Source organism: Kogia breviceps, chromosome 2, assembly GCF_026419965.1.
Source record: "Kogia breviceps isolate mKogBre1 chromosome 2, mKogBre1 haplotype 1, whole genome shotgun sequence".
Lineage (NCBI taxonomy): Eukaryota > Metazoa > Chordata > Mammalia > Artiodactyla > Physeteridae > Kogia > Kogia breviceps.
This window is the reverse complement of record NC_081311.1, coordinates 188,730,193-188,751,336: the sequence shown is the minus strand read 5'-3', so window position 1 is coordinate 188,751,336 and position 21,144 is coordinate 188,730,193. Positions and strand designations below refer to the sequence as shown.

Here is a 21,144-nt window from a genome sequence, read left to right as displayed (position 1 = left end):
TTTAGGTCTTGACATGGCTATGAAGAATGGAATCGTTCATTTTTTTCTCCCCTGGAGATGTGATTTTATAATTCCAGACTCTGTTATCAATCCTGTCCAGGCTTTAAATGGTAGTATTGTGTCAAGAAAGAGAAAATTTCCTACGGTGTTGCATATTTACTTCTACAAGGTTTGGTTTTCTCCCCATAGTATTGAACAAGTTGGCACTGCATCTTTGCTGCATATTTAAAACTTGAGTCCTGGGATGTGTTATCTGGGGTCTTTGGGTCATGAAGTCTGACTACCTTCATTAAGGATTCATCAGAGAGTTGTTGAAGTTGGTCTCATTTGCAGAGCTTCTGTACCTGCAATATTCCATCGACAATAGAATGACTGTGGATATGGATAATTATTGGATATGATGATAACTAACCTACCAAACTTAACATTACTCATGTTATATTTCTTTACATCTCCTACAGTTCTTAGCATATTACAATCCAATCCACACAGTAAGCTGAAGCAAGATGGGAAAAAAAAAGCAGACCAATTGCTCTGTTATATCAGTATGGTAGAAACAACTAATTACTCCCTAAAATTTACTCCTTCATCTGTAGTAATAAAGTTTAAGGTCACTCTTGACTGCCAACTTTGGCTGTCAATGCCAAATGAAATGAGACAACATTTCTCAGCCTTCCTAAAGACTAGATGCAGTTAGATGATTAAATTAAGGCCAATGGGCTTGAATGTGGATGATGTTTGCAACATGTGGATGATCTTCAACTTAAAACACAAGCCATTTGCCTTGGAGTTCCTCTCTTTTTCTCTTGTTCTGTAAAACAGACACAATTGTGACCCAGCCTCAACTATGCAGGTGAAAAGAATGCCTTAGGGGATAGCAAAGCAACAAGATGGAAGAAATTGGTCATATAGCAGAGCCACCTCCCAATCTAAACTACTCACCTCAAGACCCTTAAATGAGAGAGAAAGAAATACTTACTCTGTTTTTGAGGTCCATTGTTATGTAAACTTAGTTTTTACCTTAACTTTACTCTAGGACTGCATTCATCAATAAAGGGCTAACTCCTGAATTCTTATGCCCAATGAGGCAATGCATGACTCACCATTTTTATTAGTAAAAAGTAATTATAATCATTTTGTGCAAGGTTTTATTTTCTTTGGTATTGTTAAATAGCTACTTTCCCTACCATATGTGAGGAATTAAGATGAGAGTCAAATGAACTATTCAAAGTTGTGCTGTCATAAAGTCACTTTTTTCAAACTACTCTAATGCTTGCTTTTATGGTTAACTGATCTCTTTGCTCTATGTATACCAGGAGAGATTTTTCTTTTAAGAAGGAAACATAGTATGTAGTAAATGATCCTAATTTTTCATACTGAAGTCAAATCATTATTATGACCAAAAAATGTAAATGGAGATAACCTGTGATATTGCTCTGGTTAATGCTTGTTTTCAAAAGATAAATGACAGATTTTATTAAAGTAAAATCATTTTAAAATCATTGCATTGAATCATGAGAAGATCTGAAAACTATACAATAAATACACCTACTGGGAAACTGGAGCAGGACAAAGAAACTGGTGCAATAACTGCAGTGCTAGTTTTATTAGTGGCAAAAGTTACTACTGAGTTCTACCGATTCACCTCAGAGATTATTTTTGTAATTTTATGCATTTAAAGAAATCAGATGAGTGTTGTGAAAATAACTATGCCTAAAGAATCCTAATATTGACATCATTCAAGAGTAAACACATCTCCAAGAATAATTCTAAATTTTGTGTGGAAGCACAGAAGAAAACAATCTTGGGAAAGAAGAACAGTGCTGGAGGAATCACACTCCCTGATTTCAAGCGGTACCACAAAGCTATTGTAAACGAAACGGTATGATACTTCCACAAAAACAGACACATAGAACAATGGAGCAGAACAGAGAGCCCAGAAATGAACCCACACTTATATGGCCAATTAACCTATGACAAAGGAGGCAAGAATATACAAAGGAGAAAAGACAGCCTCTTCAATAAACGGTGTTGGGAAAACTGGACAGCTATATGCAAAACAATCAAACTGGATTATGTTTTTACACCATATACAAAAATAAATTCAAAATGGGTTAAAGACTTAAATGTAAGACCTGAAACAATAAAACTTGTGGAAGAAAACATGGCAGTATTCCCTTTGACGTTGGTCTTAGGAATATTTTTTTTTATTTTTTTAAATTTTTTTTAAAATTTTTTTTGTGTGTGTGTGGTACGCGGGCCTCTCACTGTTGTGGCCTCTCCCGTTGCGGAGCGCAGGCTCCGGATGCACAGGCTCAGCGGCCATGGCTCACGGGCCCAGCCGCTCCGCGGCAGGTGGGATCTTCCCGGACCGGAGCACGAACCCGCGTCCCCTGCATCGGCAGGCGGATTCTCAACCACTGCGCCACCAGGGAAGCCCAGGAATATTTTTTTAGATATGTCTCCTCAGGCAAGGGAAACAAAATCAAAAGTAAACAAATGGGATGACAAACTAAAAAGCTTTCACACAGTGAAGGAAACTGTCAACTAAATGGAAAGGTTGCACACTGAATGGGAGAAGATACTTGCAAATGATATATCTGATAAGGGGTTAATATCCATAATATACAAAGAACTCATGCAACTCAATTAAAAAAACTAATTAAAAAATGGGTAAAGTACCTGAATAGACATTTCTCTGAAGAAAATGTACAGATGTCCACTAGGCACATGAAAAGATGCTCATCACCGCTAACCATCAAGGAAATTCAAATTAAAACCACAATGAGACATAACCTCACACCTGCCAGAAGGGCTGTTATAAAAAACAAAACATAAGAAGTGTTGGTGAGGATGGAGAGAAAAGTGAACCCTCCTGCACTCTAGGTGGGAATGTAAATTGGTGCAACGACTATGGAAAACAGTATGGAGATGCCTCAAAAAATTAAAAATAGAACTACCATACAATCCAGTAATTCCACTTGTGAGTATTTTTCCAAAGAAAACAAAAACGCTAATTTGAGAAGATATATTCACCTATATGTTCACTGTAGCATTTTTTACAGTAGCCAAAATATGGAGGGAATCTAGTGGCCATCAACAGATGAATAGATAAAGATTTGGCATATATATGCAATGAAATATTACTCAGTCATAAAAAGAAGGAAATCATTTTAATTAATTATCTATTTATTATTTACTTATTTATTTTTATTAGAAAAAAAGAGGAAAATCTTGTCATTAACAACAATACTGCTGGAGCTAGAGGGTATTATGCTAAGTGAAATAAGTCAGACAGAGAAAGACAAATACCACATGATTTCACTTATATGTGTAATTTAAAGAACAAAACAAGGGTTTCCCTGGTGGTGCAGTGGTTGAGAGTCCGCCTGCCGATGCAGGGGGCACAGGTTCGTGCCCTGGTCCGGGAAGATCCCACATGCCGCGGAGCGGCTGGGCCCGTGAGCCATGGCCGCTGAGCCTGCGCGTCCGGAGCCTGTGCTCCGCAACGGAAGAGGCCACAACAGTGAGAGGCCCGCGTACCGAAAAAAAAAAAAAAAAAAAAAAAAAGAACACACATAAGCCAGAAACAGAGTCATAGATACAGAGAACAAATAAATGGTTGCCAGAGGTGAGGGGGACTGAGGGGATGAGTGAAAGTTACAAGATAAATGAGTCATGGGGATGAAATGTACAATGTGGGAAATATAGTCATTAATAATGTAGTATCTTTGTATGGTGACAGATGATAACTAGACTTATTGTGGTGATCATTTGGTGAAGTATAGAAATATTGAATCACTGTGTTGTACACCAGAAAATAACATAGTATTTAGGTCAATTATACTTCAAAAACAAACAAACTCAGAGAAAAAGATATTAGCTTTGTTGTTACCAGAGGCAGAGGATGGAGCTAGAGCGAATTGGACAAACGGGGTCAAAAGGGTACAAACGTCCAGTTACAAGATAAATAAGTACTAGGGATGTAATGTACATGATTAATATAATTAACACTGCTGTAGACTATATATGAAAGTTGTTGAGTTCTCATCATAAGGAAAACATTTTTTTCTTTTATTTTTTTTCTATATGAGAAGGTGGATGTTCACTACAATTATTGTGGTAGTTATTTCATGATGTATGGAAGTCATATCATTATGCTGCACACCTTAAACTTATACAGTGCTGTATGTCAGTTATATCTCAATAAAACTGGAAGTAAATAAATAAATAGATCAAGTATAAGTTTCATGACAAATTCCCCTGGGTAAATATTATTTAATAATAATAATGGGCTGTAAAAAAGAAAACCATGCCCTCAGCCTCTCTGTAATTGGTTTGAAAGCACAGAAATCACACATTTACTTGAGGTCAGGAGGTGTTTGTAGAATTATAACCTCAATATCAAATATAATCCACTCACTTGATTTAAGTACTTGCAACATCTCATTCAAGAAATGCTTCTTTAATTTACCTGCTTAGGGGTCAAAATAATTTCTATTTTCAATTTACTATTGATTTTTCATGTCCAGTACTCTCTACCACTGCTTATCATTCATTCATTACCTGAAATTACTGACAACCTAAAATGTCCTGCATACAATGATGAGCACCAAGGCTACAAAAATAAATGAGAAAAGTCCTGCTCAGACAGATGTGAGACATGGGACTGGTGAAGTGGTGTTTTTCTTGTTGCTGTTTTTTATCTGAAATGAGAAGGAAGCAATGATGCAAATATGAGTCATTTTATGGAGAGAGAGGCTGAGATTCAAGAGAATATATGCCTGAGAGTGTCTACCTGCTCTGTAAAGTGGGAAGCAATGTCCATGGCTAAGACTCAGCAAGGATGTGTGGGAGACAAGGCAGGCTGTGCCTGGATGCTTGAGTAGACAGGTGAGAGTATGGGGTATTCTCCTGGGGAAAAGACAAGGACATGAACCAGAAAAAAAATAGATAAGTGAACTTGAATAATCTAGAACTTCAGAACCATGGGGATAGTGTGATTATGACAGAGCAGGAGGTGTAAGAATCTAAATAAAGCAGTAGTTTCCTATAACAAAATTGGAGAAAATTGCTCGTCATAAAGACTAAGGAACTTTTCTATGGTAAAAGAGAGAACAGCACATTGTGCAACAGGGGTTCACCAACAAGTATATACGTAATAAATATTTGCTGAATGGAAGGAAAGAAGGAATAAAGAGAGGGAGGGAAGCCGGGAGGGAGGGAAGCCGGGAGGGAGGAAGGAAGGGAGGAAAGATTTTTATACATAAAGGTAATGTGCTGATTACCAATAGCCCTGTGCTAAGCCACTCTGTTAAGATTTAAGGCTGTTTCCTATACATTGAGAAGGAAATGTATGTGCATTTTAGCAGGGATTTGAGAGTCACACTACCTACTAAATAAAAATAGAAAGAAAAAATAAAAGGGAAATGACAGACTATGAAAGACAGAGTTTGCGGAGAGCTGTGATGTCATTTCAGAGAGCTCAGTACAGGTAACATCAAAATCATTAATGTGTCATTGTAAAACTTTCTATCTCTTTTCTACTTGAGCTCAAGTCTTTATAAATGGGTCAATAATTTATGCCAGCATTTCAAAGGAAAGTTTAATTTAAGAAAAAACCATGACTAGGTGATGTGTCATTAAGTACATTAGAAAGTAATGATTAAACTAAAATAAGCAATGAAGACAGTAGACAAAAATATCTGTAATATTAATCATAAAACAATGATATTTTGCCAAAAATATATATTTTACCTTAATGTATTTTGGTAATTATGGGTAAGAATTTAAAATAACTCTATAGTTCTACAGAAAAAAGCTGGATTTTAATATTAAAGTTTTAGAAAGTCAAGAAAAATAAGACATTTGAATTGAAATACAAAATTTTAGTCTTCTAAAGTAGCTGTTTGCTTGAATGGAACAGTTTATGAAATGGAAATGGAGATCAAGTTTTATTCTGGTGCTATATTTTTATGGAACCCTGTATTTCCTACCACACATCCCTAAGGAAAAGCTGAACTTCATTCATCCCAGTGAATAAATGGCAGATGAATAGGCTGAAGTAAAATGTTTACATATCAACAAGGAATAAACCATTGTGTAATAAAGTAAGGATCCATAATCTATGGCCAGCATAGGAAAGGTGATATATTGGGGAAAGATCCATTTATTCACAAAGTGGCTGAGTATATTAGTAAAGTGAGTTTTCAGAAAACATAACCTTAAAAAAATTCTGTTCTAATTTTGGTAACTTTGCTAGGCATTTAATGTAAAAATGAGTCCATGTCACCTCAAACTAGGGTGACCAAACATTTGCCAGGGACTCAGTGGGTTCCCATAATGCTGGACTTCTTTATTTTTAAAACCAAGACAATTTTGGGCAAAACAGGACCAGTTGGTCACCTTCCCTAGAGCTGAACACCTATGTAAATGACCAACTCCCCAAACCCCTAAAAGAGAGACTATTGATATCCATCCAATAGGGTACCAGTAAATGAATTGGAAGCCAGAGAATGTAAAAATTTATGAGAAATTATTTTAGGATTAAAAAAAACATTGGAGTAGTCACTGTGGAAAAATATAATAGTTTGTTGGACTTCTTTGTATTAGTTGCAGTTTGAATTTATTTTAGTTTGATTTACAGATGGCTGGATGGGACCACCATAATTTGGTCCCATTCTTTTGACTCTTAGTCAAGATGTAAAATATGGAGGGGCAGCAAGGATATTTCCTGTAATACATGATATTATAATTTTCCTTTGGAATAATGAGGGATAGTTTTAATAGAATAAAACATATCAGTATGTGTAATGAAAATTACAGACGAGGGCTTCCCTGGTGGCGCAGCAGTTGAGAGTCCGCCTGCCAATGTGGGGGACGCGGGTTCGTACCCCGGTCCGGGAAGATCCCACATGCCGTGGAGCGGCTGGGCCCGTGAGCCATGGCCGCTGAGCCTGCGCGTCCGGAGCCTGTGCTCCGCAATGGGAGAAGCCACAAAAGTGAGGGGCCCGCGTACCACAAAAAAAAAAAAAAAAAAAAAAAAAAATTACAGACGACATTTCTCAAAATTCTCAAAATCCTCTTCTTTCCTCAGTTCATTAATGAGTGATAGCATAAGAGTGCTTTGACATAATAATGAATGATAAATTTGTAATCCACACTTTCACTCATGCTGTAGCCATGAACATCAATTTCTAATATAGAAATAGTCTTTCAAATTGAAGGTGAAGTGGAAGTTCTATTAATGACCCTAAATATGTTATGATATAAAGTTTAAAAATAAGACAAATTTAAAGAAAGTCATTTTCAATTCCATTCTCTCGGAAAATATACACAAGATTCTATTAATTGGGACAGATGATTAGAATCTTTCATGGTCAGAATGATTAAATAGGTCCTTTAGCAGATATTTAAATAATATTTAAAATTTTAATGTATGTTTAAAACCTTTTCCTCCCAGTCAATAGTCACTAATTGGAAAAATTCGTAGACACTCTCACTTATCAAAGTCAGTATTTGAAAAAATGAGTAAATATTCATTTGAATCTACCTTGTTTGAGATCATTATTAGCTCAATTACTTTAAAAACCTAATTATTCACAGATTCTAGACTCACAGTGGTCTGACATTTAAAGACCCACCATTCTTTTTTTTTTTTTTTTTTTTTTTTTTGTGGTTCGCGGGCCTCTCACTGTTGTGGCCTCTCCCGTTGCGGAGCACAGGCTCCGGACGCGCAGGCTCAGCGGCCATGGCTCACAGGCCCAGCCGCTCCGCGGCATGTGGGATCTTCCCGGATCGGGGCACGAACCCGTGTCCCCTGCATCGGCAGGCGGATTCTCAACCACTGCGCCACCAGGGAAGCCCGACCCACCATTCTTGATCCTTGTCTGTGTTAACAATATTTTTCTGTCTCCTGAAATTTTCAAATATTGTTCAAGATTAATTAGGTGACGAAGCCACATATAGTTCAAGAAAATGTATCTGGTAACACTGTAGTGAAAATCCATTAGAGTAGCTTGCAAGAAGCCAATAATGTCTAAAGTTCAGACACTAAACAGCCTAGTAAGTTGGAAAGAACACAGAACTGAGGATCAGAAAATGAGTCCTAGTCCTGACTGTCGTAAATTAGCTGTGTGCTTTCAGGAAAAGCTCTTAGCCCCTCTTGGTTCCATTTTTTATGTACACCTAATATTGAAATAAACTATGGGATGTGTAAGTAAATTATATATTCATTATTTTTTAAAAATAGTGAATAATGAATAATGAAAAAGTAGTGAAAAATAAAAATAATGAAAAAAATAATGAAATTATATATTCATCATTTTAAAAAAATTTTTAAAAAGGAAAATTATGTATAATATTGTTTTAAAGAAAGGGGAGACTTTACAACATAATACATACACACATAATTTCTCAATCTATTTTTTTGTTAATTTTAATTGTGTGGAGAGATTGCTAGAAAGATTACTAGATGTTGAGCATATTTGTTTCTGAGTAATGAATATTTTTATTTTATTTCCTTCTTTTTCATTTCTTTTTTTTTTCTTTTTCTGGAAGTTTCTTTACCTACTTGAATATTTTACACTGACCATGGTCTTTTTTTTTCCACTAAAGTAACAAAACTCCTTCTTATTTTAAAAACATAAGGTCATCAGATATTTAAAAATAATATTTAAAAGAACAATTCTGATCAAAACAATACCTGCAAAGAGTTTAAAAGCCAAATCACGACAAAAGGCTTATAATTGAAAAGTGAAGCTTCTTGCTTCTCCTCCTTATTAGCTCCTCCTCCAGTAGTTCACTACCTCCACCTTACTTCTCAGAGACCACCTCTTTCAAGTCTTTTAACATTCTTCTAGTTTTTAACCCCCATTTCTGTCTATTATTTACCATTATTCATAGACATTTATTTATAAGAGGAGCATTTTAGCCGACTCATCTCCTTCCTCACTTCTCAGCCTCCCAAAATAGGTACCAATTTTTGATTAAAATTCTATTTTGGTCCACTAACAAAGTAGAAACTTCTGAGAGAATGTCATTCCTACCCTAACTACAAGAAAAAGCTATATATGAAAATAACACAACATTGTAAATCAACTATACTCCAATAAAAAATTTTTTTAAAAAAAGAAAAAGCTAGATAATTCACAGACCCTAAACCATGTAGCAAGCCCAGCTGAGAGAGGATGTCTCAAGTCAACTAGAGGAACTAAATGACAAAAGATACAAGACCTTCCAAGGAGAAATGAGACACAGGAAAAATTTCACCTTGGACAGAGCAGAGTAGCAAGATGGGTAAAAAGAAAAAAAAGTAAAATTTTAATGGAGTCTTAAAGGCTACAAGCTAGTAGGGCAGTTGAGAATCCTTGGTAGTCCCAGACTCAAAGGAGTCCCTGCCCACTTGCCAGGTCTCTCCCACCAGATGGGCAGGGAAGGAGATAACCATTGTACAGCTGACATTCTCCAAAAATTTTCACACACACACACACACACACACAGATACACACCACTGTTAATCAATAAAGCAATCAAGACAACCAGACTTAATCCTGGCCTATATTTTGAATATATCTGAATATACCCTGAATATACTACACAAGGAATGTAAAAATGCATTTCAAATTTTACAGAAATAAACATGAGCACAGACAAAACATGGCAGGGACATACCTACAAGTGACAGGAGAGATTTAAGCACACCATCACAAGGAGATCCTTGGTCTTTAGTGGCAGTGAAGGCAGCAGGAACTGGACTCCAGGAACCTGGGAAGAATGTAAGTGGTTCCTAGGGTCACATCAGACAAAAATCAAGGCAAGTGCACAGATGTGTGGTGGTATCTATACTGAATCTTGTACAAAAATTACATGATGTCATTGGGCACTAGGGCTTTCAGCATAGGAGGAAAATGAGACTCTGGTATAAAGATGCTGAGTATAGCCTTCTGGTTCATAATTGGAATTCGAAATACCAGTATTAGCTATGGCTTGATTTTCTCTTTCTAAAATGTATTGATATCCTGTCTCTGTCTGCTGAAAGGACCTGAAAACAATAACAATCAAGTGCCAATGAGCACCCTTGATGCCCCAGATTTGATCTCTAAATATCTTTTCTGAAAAGGAATAATGGTACCTTGAACAGATAGTTGATTCCTGATGTGAAAGAGGAAATGTATAAGATAAGCCCAGGACAGCTTGTTGAAACAGAAGCTATTGCTTAAAAGGGAGATAAAAAGACTTGAAGGGGTAGTTTCTGGTTAAAGATGGAGCAGTTTGTGTATATAAAAGAAAAATGATTGAAAGAGTTTGAAACATACCAAAAAAAATTAAAATTAAAATCCATGAGTTAACAGTAATACACAGAAAATTTTAAAAAATAAGATCTTCATTGGTGATCTTTGGAGACAGCCAGCATGAAATAACTATTCTGATGATTGGTAAGTAAGGGAAAGGAGGCAAGTATTTATCATGCCCTCACATTTTAAAATGCATTTCAAATAGTTAATGAAGAAAATAAAAATGATGAGCAAATGAAAGAATTTGAAAATTCACCATTTTGTAACCCATAATGAAATAATGCATTTAGATCTAGACAATTACTAATACAATTTTTAGGGAAAAGTTTGATGGGTAACTTCGTAATAGATGGAACAGTTGCCAACACACATCCCAACAGTAGTATTAACATCATCAAATGTAGCCATTATTTCTTTTGATATGATGCAATATAAAGTACACAGAACCACCCAGGAAGCATTTATGCCTTCTAAAATTTCGCCTGAATCTAATGAAGCTTCTAGATCTTACCACTAGTTAACAGGGAATATAGGGAATAAAAGAACATGATCATTGACACGAGGAAAATGCAACGAGCCAAATTCAGAATCCAATACAAATAGCATGGTCTTTTCAAACTCTGAACATCTCTATAATCTATAGTGTCATAATCTCAACATACAAGAGTAATGTGCAGTTAATCCAACTCTTCAAACAAAGAACTCTTCCACAAGAATCTTGCGTAAGCCCCCACAAGGAACATACGACAATGCTGACTGCTATCCTCATCCATCGTCTCATCTCATCAAGGTGTACATATCCTGGCTTCTGTGATCCAGTCCTTTTCTGGCTTAGCTAATGCAAGCCTTCCTCATTCTATCTTCAACAGAAAATGAGGCTGGAAAAGGCACAACAAAAATCTGTGACCCACAAGAGCACTTTTCAGGTTTCATGTCATTAGTGACCTCATACTTGGAGCTGTCGGATCACAGGTGGGAAAGAAACATAGCTAGTATGGCTGTTCCTCTACATGCAACTATAGCATTAAATTTTACCGCTTGGGGGAATTCCAACTTGAGAAATGCCACTATAAATAGCAATACTGAATGAAGGGTTTTTTTTTTTTTTCATTACTCACTGACTTTACAAAAGCATGTGCAAGTGGAAAATGATACTTGTATGCTTATGAATGGAGGTGAGCAAAGAAAAAAAATCCTTAAAATATGTTTACTATACCAGACTTCTAGTTTTGAGACATAACCTTAATCTCCCAGTTCAACAACAAACACTGTTCAACCATGCAAGTTTTGTTTTTTTTTTTTTTTCCTAATTTTTGTGGTACGTGGGCCTCTCACTGCTGTGGCCTCTCCCGTTGCAGAGCACAGGCTCCGGACGTGCAGGCTCAGCGGCCATGGCTCACGGGCCCAGCCGCTCCACGGCATGTGGGACCCTCCCGGACCGGGGCACGAACCCGTGTCTCCTGCATCAGCAGGCGGACTCTCAACCACTGCGCCACCAGGAAAGCCCAACCATGCAAGTTTTTACTATACAATACCACATATTTCTAGCTATTTAGTAATTTGCCTTTTGGCAATTATTTATAAGTGATTTCAGAGGAGAGAGAGCTGAAGGTGAAAGATTCACACCCACTGATTTAGTTTAAAACAAAATTCAAATAAATTGTTCATTTCTGCAATTTAAAACTATAATGAGCTATCACCTCACACCTATCAGAATGGCTATCATCTAAAAGACCACAAATAACAAATGTTGGCGAGGATGTAGAGAAAAGGGAAACCTTGTGCACTGTTGGTGGGAATGTAAATTAGTGCAGCCACTATGGAGAACAGTATGGAGGTTCCTCAAAAAACTAAAAATAGAACTGCCATATGACTCAGCAATTTCATTCCTGGATATTTATCTGAAAGAAAACAAAAACACCAGCTAGAAGAGATACATGCACTCCAATGTTCATAGAAGCATTATGTACAATTGCCAAGATATGGAAACAACCTAAGTGTCCATCAACAGATTAATGGGTAAAGAAGATGTAATACACACACACACACAAACATACACACACACACACACACACACACACACACACACACACACACACATACACAATGGAATACTACTCAGACATAAAAGAGAATGAAATTTTGTCATTTGCAACAACATGGCTGAACTTGGAGGTATTATGTTAAGTCAGATAGAGAAAGACAAATACTGTGCTATCATTTACATATGGAATCTAAAAAATAAAACAAACCTGTGAATATACCAAAAAAGATACAAATTGATAGATATAGAGGAAAAACTAGTGGTTACCAATGAGGAGAGGGAAGAAGGCAGGGGCAAGATAGGGGTAGGAAATTAAGAGGTACCAAAAGATTTGTTCCTTTCAGTTATCTCCATAAGTTACATATTCACTATTTAGCAGTAATTAAAATTGCATGTGTTCACTATAATTGAACAGGAAGAGTAAGTTTCAGTATCTCAAAACCCAGAGTGAATTTTCTAAACATGCCCTCAGGCAATGCAAACCTCATGTTTCTATTTTGTTTCTCTTCAGTAGAAACAGGTATAACCATATCTTGATCAATTATCCTAGCAGTGAATAAGTATTGGTCCCCACATTTTAACATATATTTAAAAAGAACTTTACACGAAAGCTTATCTTTAATAATTAAATAATCAGACGTCAAATATTTAAAGGTTACATCTATGTATGTTTTATTACTCTCATAACAGTAAGAGATGTTTTTAAAAATTCACTGCTTTGAGGTGACAACTTTTATTGAGCACTGGAAATCTCAAAATGTCTCTTTTTCAAAGCATTGTAAATGAGAAGTCAATGTCGGAGTCACTGCATTTGGAAAATGGAAGGAGTCTCGGCAGGAAGGAGTCAGGTTCTAACAGGAAAATTGGACACCCACGTTAGTAGACTAATATAAAATGAATATGTATAACTAGTTCTATAGGTGCAAAAATGAGCTGAACAAGCAAAGAGGAGAAGGAAAGAAATCCCTGAGGATAGCAGCTCCAGATAGCTGCTTTACCCTCAAGGCCAGAGGACAGAGAAAGGATATAGTGTTGAGTCCAGGATCTGTCCAGCAGAAGCTAGCTCCCAGAGTGGGTGTCTGCCTGGTAGGGGTGAACACAACAGAGAAGTATCAACTACTGCTGCAGAGCCACACTAAGTAGAATGAAAGAGGGAAATATGCGCTGACCACTTTCTCCTCCTGGTCTTGTTTTTCACCAGCATTCCTTCTCCATCAAACCTAACCTGAAGTTAGTTGGTAAAGAAATTCGGGAAATGCAATTTTTTACACATCAGCATCCTGCAATACAGAGCAAAGCAAGGCAAGTACAGGAGATGAATCTGAGGACAAAGAAGCAAATCATCAATGGAAAGGTCATCTAATCCAAGTTCCTTATTTTATGATTATTGGATAAAAACCTGGCACCTTGAGAAGCAAAGAGTAGGATCTCCATAACCATTGGTTAAATTGTGTTCATTATTTCAACAAGTAATTATCGTGCAGCTTTTATGTGCCACCTAATGTTCTAGGCACTGAGAACATGGCAGTGATCAAGAGATGAAGTTCTTGCCTCACAGAGCTTATAGTCAAGTGAACTCTCCAAAGACCTACAGCAAATAATTGTACCAGTGCAAACTGGAAACCACCTATCCCAACCATCCAGAGCAGAGCTCCTTCCACTATATCATGCTGGCCCTTTTCTCGGTATAAGAGTGATAGTCACAGAGCATGTAAATAACTCTTATTTCTTCCAAATGTCCCTCCACACTCTCCAGAGTATCTCTTTAGTATCACAGTCCCATATTTATGTCATCCATACCATTTATCTGAATATGTGCTTATATAAATAATTGTGCATTTATTTAATACCATCTCCTCCAAAAATACAAGCTCCAGCAAGACAGAAACATATCTTGCTTCTTTCACAATTATATATGCAGCTTCCAGTACAACATTTAGTACAAGGGGGGCGCTCAAAAATAATAGTTGTCTCACTGAATGGATATAAGCAAATCTCTTTCTAAACATGTATTACCACTGTTAACCATTGTTTCCTGCAAATAGAGATTCATATAGATAGTGCATATTTGTTCTACCTAAAATGATTACATAGCATTTTCCTTTTCAATATAAGAATGGTGAATCAAAACTCTCTAAAACCTATATGGCATATTTTCAACCTGATGACTAATATTAATTATGAACCAAGTACAGAAGAGTTTGAAGGGGACACAGGCTTGGGCCCGACAGGGTAGATGGAGCCCCAGGACTGCTGAAGCCTGGAAGTCCCCTGCCCTCCCCCCGCCCCCCGGCCCTCTGCCGCTTTGTGGCTTCCCCCTCCCTCTACCTTTGCCCACTCTGATAATCTAGCCATGAACTGGCAGAAGCACAGCCAGGCCCAGTGGGCAGCCCCAGGCCAGCAAAATATGCCAGTTCAAATTGGTCCTGCTGGGTGAATCTGCAGTGGGGAAGTCTAGCCTGGAATTATGTTTTGTCAAAGGACAGTTCCACGTGTACCAGGAGAGAATCACTGGAGCGGCCTTCCTCACCCAGTCGGTTTGTCTAAATGACACAACAGTCAAGTTTGAGATCTGGGACACAGCGGGGCAGGAGCGATACCATAGCTTGGCGCCCAGGTACTACAGAGGTGCCCAAGCTGCAACCATGGTTTATGACAGTGCTAATCGGGAAACCTTCGCCCGGACAAAGACATGGGTAAAGGAACTACAGCGACAGGGCAGTGTTAGCATCGTTATTGCCCTGGCGGGGAACAAAGCTGACCTGGCCAGCAAGAGCATGGTGGAGTTCGAAGAGGCCCAGGCGTATGCAGATGACAACAGCTTATTGTTTATGGAGACTTCAGCCAAGACGGCTGTGAATGTGAACGATCTCTTCCTGGCAATAGCTAAGAAGTTGCCGAAGAGTGAACCCCAGGATCTGGGGGGTGCAGCAGGCCGAAGCCGGGGTGCGGATCTCCATGGGCAGTCGCAGCAGAACAAGAGCCAGTGTTGTAGCAACTGAGGGGTGGCTAGGAGCAAACAAGTATGGACCTAGGACGAGAGCTAAGAAATAACCTCCACCCCCACTGCCCGGCACACAGCCCCTACGGTAACAGCACACTGAGCCCTGGCTCCCAAGGGCTGCCTCTTGACAGCTCCGTCATGGCATTTTGTAACGCTTCAGCAGCAACACCAGGCAGCTGTTGTCACTGGCCTCCTACCCCTGCTCTGTGGCTTGGGGGTCAGATTCCCCCAGGACGTACCTTCCAAAACAAACTTTCTTCACTTTGTATCATAGGTGCAAGACAGTGACCTCCTTATCTTTCCTCCTCCTCCTCCTCCCCATTTTTTCTGAAAACTCTTTTTTGTCTCCTGCCCCTTCCCCTTCTGCTTTTGCTCAGTCTCTGTTCTTGATCCCCTTTTCTTCCTCTCCCCAGGATGGAGAAGGTAGTGAACCCAGGAAATGAGGAAGGAGGTTTCCAGTTCAGTCACATTAAGGACCCTGTGGGAGAGTAAGGCTCAGAGCAGGGGAGAGTAAGGAAACATTTCCTTTTTGTTTTTATTTGCTTGGACTTTCTCAGATTTGAAAACACTGAGTTGGCCTTGTGGAGGGTGTTTCTAGGTAGAGGTGAGAATGGGAAGGCAAGCTCTTAGGCACCAGGTTGGTGTCTTGTTAGCTAACTGGGCAAAGGTGGAGATGCCGTGTCATCTGTGGCTCAGGAACTCTTCTAAGGCTTACTTTCCCCTCACCCAGCCTCTTAGGTAGCTTCTCCCCCATAGTGGGGGAGATTCTGGACCCCAGAGTCCTCCAAAGAATCTTCACTCATTGCCTGCATCTTTGGCTCTGCTGTGATCTAAGTGGAGGAGGGACCAGTTTCTGACACCCATCCTCTGACTTACACATATGCATTTTTTTTCTCTCTGGCCTTCAGATGGCCTCAGCCCCAGCCACTATATCCCCCTGCAGTTTGCCCTTTAATTGATGGTAGTTCAGTTGTGATACTTGTTTTATGGGGGTTTTGATTGATTTACCTGCCCTCTTAACTTTTTAATTAAGTGGAATCTGAGGTGTATATGAGGTTTGGGGAGGGGCTGTAGAGAACAGTATCGCTGACGGCTACTCAAGCCCAGTCTCCACTGCTAGCTTCCTCCAACTCTGATTCTTACTTCACCTATATTCTGGCCAGCCTAACTCTTGGGTATAGGTTTACCTTTCCTGAGGAATTAACTGAGCAACTGGAGAGCAGTCTCAGGATAGCATAGGCCATTGTAGGGGAGGGAAGAGGAGTCAGCAAGAGGGAGGAGTTTTCTATCCTTTCCCAGGGTTCCCATTCAATTTGACCCACCTATTACCACATCTTTTCTACTTCCCTGTAAATAGGTATGAGCTTTATTCCCACTGTACAGTCTGTTCTGCCCCCCACCTCCCATCAGGCCCTATTTCTTTTCTCCTTTGCTAGTATCTTCACTTTGGTCCCTCCATGCTTACCCCCCAAACCCATCACCCATGCAACCAGTGGTTTAATCCACGTACCACTGGGGGGTAGTACCACAGAGGCCATTTGTGGCCCCCTAATATCATAACACCTGTTCCTGTGGACAGGGAATGACTGGCACTGAAGTTCCCTCACAACTGTCTCACATCACCAGAGGATGTGGGTCCTTTCTAAATCTCTAGTCTCTCTTCACATCCCTCATCAGGTATTTTAAGATGTCTTTGGGAAGCCATCAAGGCAAGACAGAACTCTAAATCCCTTCTTGTTCTAGCCCAGGGTTTTGAGGAGATTGGGGGAAATAAGATAGGAGAAGCCATAGTGACCTAGGATTGGAACCTTTCTGCCCTTTTGGCTTGCAGACTGCCTTCTGTCCCAGAGAAGCTGTGAAATCCATGAAGCTGAGATTCTGAAGGACCCAGCTTACGTTCTTCCACTTACATCTAAATTCCCTTCCTTTACCGGGGCAGCCTTATTTCCCAATGCCCTGAAACACATACACATTTTCCCCCTCCTTTTCCCAGCACCCACCAGCCCCCCAAAGCGGCCAGTGCATCCTTACAAGTGGAAGAACTACGATGGCTCTCTTAAGTTTCTTAGAAATGAAGTTCTTTCTCTGTGTAGTTTTCCCCATGGAGCAGTAGTGAAGATGTTACATTGCCTTGGGGCTGGGAAATCAGTTCTCCAGGCTTCTTCTCCCCTCCCCTGCCCTCCTTAGGAACAGGATTGGCCTTAGCTTCTGGGCCTATCTGCTGCCTTCCTCTACTTCCTGTTAGCTCTTCTGCTTTCCTTTGAGCTCTGTTGGGCTTAGGGAGTCTCAGCTTTTATTTCCCAGCTCTTCATTTTTTTTCTTCTGATTCTATTTTTTTTTTTGCTTCTAAGAGAGCATTTGCCTTTTTTCCCCTTTCTTCCTCTCCCAACATAACAATCGTGGTAACAGAATGCGACTGCTAATTTACCAATGTATTTGATGTAAGTAAAAAAAGAGAAAAAAAAAGAATAGTTTGAAGGTTAAAATAAAAAATGTAAGCAGCAAAGATCCCATATAACTTGGATTCAAATCCTGCCTGTGGTGCTAGCTGTGTGATTACAGGATGGACTATTTAACTTCACTGAGACAAGTTCCATCGACAATGATACTACAAACATCTCTAACTCCAAACCAGCATATACAGGGAATCACTGACTAATTCAGAATAGGAAAAACTAGGATGTAGGAAGGTATCAAAATAAGACAGATCTCAGACAAAGCTGACAGTAAAATTCCCTAAAGTGTTACCAACAATCCTGGAGTGGCAAATACCATAGGTTGGCTCACTTAGCAACCATGCCAACCCTTTGCCATCCTCTATTATGGAGGACAGAAAGGAAAGTACTCAGCCCCTCACCTCTCAGAATAAAGATAAAACAATATAAAGAAGGAGATAGGAGTATCAATCAACAAGTGCCATCAGTACAGTTTGGAAGTCAGGAAGTAGATCAAAGTGTTGATGGTTGAAAAAAAGCAGAGACTATATGCTGCAGGGAGTGGGGTACTGCTGTGGAGGTGGTGGCTGCTCTGTGCTGGACAAGGAGATGACACTTAGGGAGAAGGCAGAGGGGGCTGAGAAGGGACCTGAACACCTTGCTGGCTATTCACCCAAGTTTGCCTGTGACCAGTTCAGCCTAGTGACCCACCACACAGACAGGAAACCAAGGCAGTCACCGTGGGTTTGGGCCCCCAGAGTAAAGCCCTCAGCTTAATACCCAGCTCCTCTCTTGGCCACACAGAGCAAATTCTAGTTGTCAAGAAGCCCCATCCATCCACATTTACAGAGTTGGAAATCAGCCTACAGAACACAGATCTAGGTCTACTAAAGCAAAGGTGGCCCAGACTGGCCGCTTAGACACTCAACCAGGTCTTCATTATTAAATACAGAAGGAAAAACAAGGATCAATGACACACATATGAAGAAAACCAGGAACATGAAAGCAAGGTAAATAAGGACTGAGCCAAAGGGAAATAGATGAATCGAGGAATGAAATAAATTACTTAGAAAATTATAAAATAAACCTCCAGCTACTGAATTGTTAAATTAAACATATATGTGTGTGTATATATATATATATATATTACCATATTTAATTCACATGTTTAATGCATTGCACCATATATAATAGCAAATATATAAATAATTTAAGACTATGACTCTCTAACCAGACCACCTGGGTTTTGAATTTTAGCTCCATTACTTACTAGGTATATTTAAAAGCATATAGTGATTTAAAATACTAGCCTCATACAGTTGTTGCAAGGATTAGAGAGTTCCTTTATGAATGCATCTATGCCTCCCCATCTTAAGCTCTACATGAGTCTGGCCTATTACTGTAACATGTATGGCACTTTCCAGGACAGAAACAAAATGGCAAAGAGTATGGGGGGATAATGAGAGAACAGGTAAATGACATAAAAGATTGTAATCGAAAGGTCCAACCTCCAACTAAGAAGACGACTCTGCTAGTTGTGAAATACTTTTAGTATCACCAGCTCTCCCATGTATGAGTGACGGAATTTAGGAGACAGCAGAGTAGCAGCAAAGGTGGGAGGAGCATCAGGAGTGCTGATGTCTTCAGCTTCCCTGGTGAGGTGTCAGACCTCAGTAGAGCAAGATATCTGGGTTAAATATTTTATTTAAAATAAAAACAGGTAACTGATAGAAAGTTTGCAAATGATAGAATTATTGGAAATTGGGAGGAAGAAGGAAAGGTAGAGTGATGGGTCATGAAGCCTCAACTTTCACTTGGAGAAGTTGAAAGACCAAGAAGTTATAGTATAAACATGTTAATGTAAACTAAGTAGGCTCCCAAAAGAACTAAAATAGGAATGGTTAAAAGGAGTTGCCTCCAGTTAGTAGGGTGAGGTGGGGCAAGGTGGGGTAAGAAACTGGCTTTTTGTCATTAGCTCCTCTATATTCTTTGGCTCTTTTTCTTTGTGTGTCTATTATTTGATATCAAGTGTTATAAAAGAGAAGTGGACTCTTTACTGTAAACTTTTTTGGTGGGAGTGTGGGTCTTATTTCTTTTCTTTTTCACCATAATTATTTTCTTTCTAATCTAGAGGATGCATCTTTAAATGGCTGTTTTCCACTTTCGGTCCCAATGCTATCATTAAAATAATAAGCAATTCTGTGGGTAAAGAATAAATCGTTTAGGGGTTGAGACCCTGGAATGAAAAATGATTAAATCACCAGGGGAAAATTGAGGTTCTAACTTAGCTGCTATATATGCAAGAATATCCAAACTTTAAAACCATGTGAATTTTTTAAATTACTTATAGATTTTGCTGAATTGATTGCAAAGTATAGCTCTTGATCAGAGAAGTGATTCTATGTTATTTTTATCTTGTTTTTTTCAGTTTTTTTCATCTGCATGTTGTTATAGATGGGCAAATTACTATTTGAGCAGATACAAATAAGAATATTCATAAGCTACAAAATAACATGTTTACCTTTTTTAAAAAAAGCACTTAGATACCCCTTCTATTTATCAGTCAACTTCCTGAAAACTAACTCTAATCTCTCTACCTTGCCTTCATTTCTTTTCTAGATACCCCCTCCTCATTGCCCCTCAATCCTCAAGGTTTCCAATGAGCTATTCTTGTTTAGTTGCTTGTATTCATGTGTCTCTCAGCCAGCATGGAACACAACTGGCCAGTGCCTACTTCTCCATCCTTCTCCTCTTATGGCATACAGCCTGGTTCAACTCTTTGGACAAAACGACTCACAGGGCACATCCACAGTGATTTACTCCTTTCCCTAGCTTCCAGATCACTGCTGGATCTCACCACCACAGTTCCAGATCTTTCCAGATTTTAAGTTTCTCAAAGTCACGGATCAAATATTCAACCTTGTTTCCTTCACACATGGTGACCAGTACAGTACTGGGTAAATAATAGGTCCAAAAGATATTACTTTTTAAAAAAAACTTTAATGATTGACTCTCCAGATTCCTAACATCTCTATTATAGTTCTGTGTCACAGTCTGGCCAATCCAGCAAGCAAATGCAATGGCCTCTATTTTTGTGTAATTGTTTTCTTCTCCTTCAATTTATTTTATTTTACTTTACTTGGTGTAACTTTTCTCAGTAACCCAAATATTTTCAGAAACTTGATATTTTCATGGTCTATATAATGTATATTAATTCTCTTTTTCAAAATACTCTATAAACTAACATGCAAATGCAAATCCAAAATACCAAAATATAAATTATTTTATAGTATTCTAGACTTTTAACAATGTATAATATACATCCTCATCAGCTTTTCAAGGGTATCTGAGTTGACTTGCAACAAA

General features: G+C 38.7%; 1 pseudogene; it reads left to right on the top strand.

Moving 5' to 3' along the window:
• The window catches only part of LOC131750451 (ras-related protein Rab-5B pseudogene), a 54,068-nt pseudogene extending 38,727 nt beyond the window's left edge, over positions 1–15,341 (top strand).
• Positions 15,342–21,144: the final 5,803 nt, after the last annotated feature.